Raw genomic sequence first — 3212 nt, 5'->3', positions numbered from 1 at the left:
GTTACCGTTTAGTAACAGATAACAGAAACAGACTTTGGTCTCTGGAAGTGGGAGGCTGCCATAACAAAACCTAAACTGCAGTAATGGCTTTGAGACGGGGGTGTGTACACATTACAAAGGCTTTGAGAAATCTGTTAGCCAAGGTTTGATGGTCCTTGAGGAGGCTGCTGGTGAGGGCTTAGTAAAGTTAGAAAAATGTCATGATCCTTGTTATATAATTATGAAAGGTTTAGCAGCACTGTCACCTGTGCTGAAAATACAGAATTAACTGTTTAATTTGGATGAAGAGATTAGAATTCCAAACAGAATGTTGATACTAGTTTCTTTTAACAGATAAGGATGGAGGCTAGGCATGGGGGCTAACAGCTGTAATCTCAGAACTTTGGGAGTCCAAGGTGGGCAGATCATTTGAGGTCAGGAGTTCGAGACCATCCTGGCCAACATGGTGAAACCCTGTCCCTACTAAAAATACAAAAAAGTTAGCCAGGCGTGGTGGCACGCACCTGTAATCCCAGCTACTTCAGAGTCTGAGGCAGGAGAATCACTCAAACCCAGGAAGTGAAGGTTGCAGTGAGCCAAGATTGTGCTGTTGCATTCCAGCCTGGGCAACAGAGTGAGAGCCTGTCTCAATCAGTCAATCAATCAATCAACAAAAGTATGGAGAAACATGACTTGAAAAAGGAACTGTTTGATTTTCAACCAAATTTAAAGCAAGTTGTGAAGGATCCTGGACTGATGGGTTTGAAAATAAAGTTGTTTTTCATTTCTAGCCTCTCTACATGAAAAAAAAAAAAAAAAAATTCTTATATTAAGAAATGACCTTAGAACAAAATCAAATCCAGAGTAGAACTATGAGATCCTTTCTTCAGGCTTTGGAAAAATTTAAGGTGGTGCCTCACAGACCCTTTCAGCAAACAAAAGGTCCTCTAAGGATCTTACAGGCATGCCTCTGAGACATCCCTCACTGAACTTCATCAACATTAAACTCATAACAATAAGGACAACGTTTCACAGCAGCTTTCCAGGGAGCCCAAGGTAGAGAATCACTTTTATCAACAAGATTTGTGGGTATTGATTCTAGCTAATTGAGTGAACTCAAATAAGAGTCACAAAAAAATCCTCAAAGTTTTTAAGAAAATTATGCTGGCAAAAACATCACCAGCTTCATAGTTGAAGCTGGTGATGTTCTGCCAACCTATTTTTCTGGACAGAACTCATACAAAGCAAAAAGGAGTCTTTAGACACTCCCTCCAAAAAGTACTATGGATAGGAATCAGGCTGGAAAAAAAAAAAAAAAAAAAAAAAAAAAAAAAAAACACTATTCAGCTGCAAACACCAGCTGTTTTATAGAGAAGGAAGGATAATTCAGAAGGTGAACTAGGATTCCATTGCATAGAGAATTATTCCCAGGAAATAGAGCTAAATAGTAATTAAAGAACTAGCAACATGTACTCAATTGTATTTCAAAATGTCTATGGACCAATGAATGCTGTGTGACTGCTATTTTCCCATGTTTTGAATGCGAGTGTCTATAATGATCTATGCCTGTCTCACGATGGTATGTTGGTGAGACGCTCAGGAAGCTTCATTCACGCCTGAACTTCACTTAGATAACAAGATCCTGGACCTCAAGCACAAGGTTAATAACATAAAATGATATGGCATCGAGGTGTTTTAGAGGAGGGGTTGAGTGTATTTTGCAAGTGGAAGGGCTGAGAATGATCATGACCAGAAGGCAGACCATGATTGCATTTCCAAAATCCGTCATCAGCAACGATGCTTCTGGCCCCCACGTGCTGCTACAGAACTTTGTTACTCTCCCATCAAGAGATGGAGTCTATGCCCCCTTTCCTGAATTAAGGCCTTTGGGATCACCACAATAAATAGAATGTGATAGAGTGAGGCTGCACGACTTCTGAAGCTTGGTCACAAAAGGTGATACAGCCCTGCACCCCTCCCTCCACCCACACTTCTTTGGAGCCCTGGGCTGCCCTGTAAGAAGCCTCATTGCCCTGGAGCCGCTATGCTGAAGAGTCCACAGGGAGATACACAAAGAGAAAGAAAGTGATTCCCAAGGAGCCTGTGTCAGTCAGGAATCTCCAGAGGGACAGAACTAATAAGATATATGTCTCTCTGAAAGGGAATTTCTTAGGGAGAACTGACTCACACAATCATAAGGCAAAGTCCCATGATAGGCTGCCTGCAAGCTGGGGAAGAAAGAAGCCAGTAGTACTCAATCCAAGTCCAAAAGCCTCAAAACCAGGGAAGCCAACAGTGCAGCCTTCAGTCTGTGGCTGAAGACTGTTGTTTAAGTGGTTGTTTAGAAGTGTGTAGCACCTCCCGACCGGGCGCGGTGGCTCACGCCTATAATCCCAGCACATTGGGAGGCTGAGGCGGACAGATCACGAGGTCAAGAGATCGAGACCATCCTGGCTAACACAGTGAAACCCTGTCTCTGCTAAAAATACAAAACATTAGCCAGGCGTGGTGGTGGGCACCTGTAGTCCCAGCTACTAGGGAGGCTGAGGCAGGAGAATGGCGTGAACCTGGGAGGCAGAGGTTGCAGTGAGCCAAGATCACTCCACCGCACTCCCACCTGGGCAACAGAGCAAGACTCCATCAAAAAAAAAAAGAGACGTGTGTAGCACCTCCCCTGCCCCTTTCTGCCTGCTCCAGGCTTGTAAGACATTCCTGCTTCCTCTTCACCACCCACCATGACTGTAAGCTTCCTGAGGCCTCCCCAGCTATGCTTCCTGCACAGTCTGTGGGACCATGAGTCAATTAAACCTCTTTTCTTTATAAATTACCCAGTCTCAGGTATTTCTTTAGAGGAATGCGAGAACAGAGTAATACAGCAAGGAACTACCTCTGCACAATCTGGAAAGACTTGGTAAAGCCGATGAAATTTTAGCCTGATCTTGGAGAATGTTTTCCAGGTGAAAGAAGGGCAAAATACACTGAAGACAGAAATGGCACCACATGATTAAAGCACACATAAAAGAGAAAGATTTTTTCTCTGGAATTTAGATATTTTAGGACACATGCATGCGCGCGCGTGCACACACACACACACACACACATACACACACGAGGGCTTCAAAGGTTCATGTAAAAGTGGAATTAAAAGAATTAAAAGCCAGTGGGCACATTGGCTCACACCTGTAATCCCAGCACTTTGGGAAGCCAAGGGAAGAGGACTGCTTGAGGCCAGG

The sequence above is a fragment of the Mandrillus leucophaeus genome, unplaced genomic scaffold, assembly GCF_000951045.1.
Source record: "Mandrillus leucophaeus isolate KB7577 unplaced genomic scaffold, Mleu.le_1.0 Scaffold263, whole genome shotgun sequence".
Classification (NCBI taxonomy): domain Eukaryota; kingdom Metazoa; phylum Chordata; class Mammalia; order Primates; family Cercopithecidae; genus Mandrillus; species Mandrillus leucophaeus.
This window is presented reverse-complemented; position numbering follows the sequence as displayed.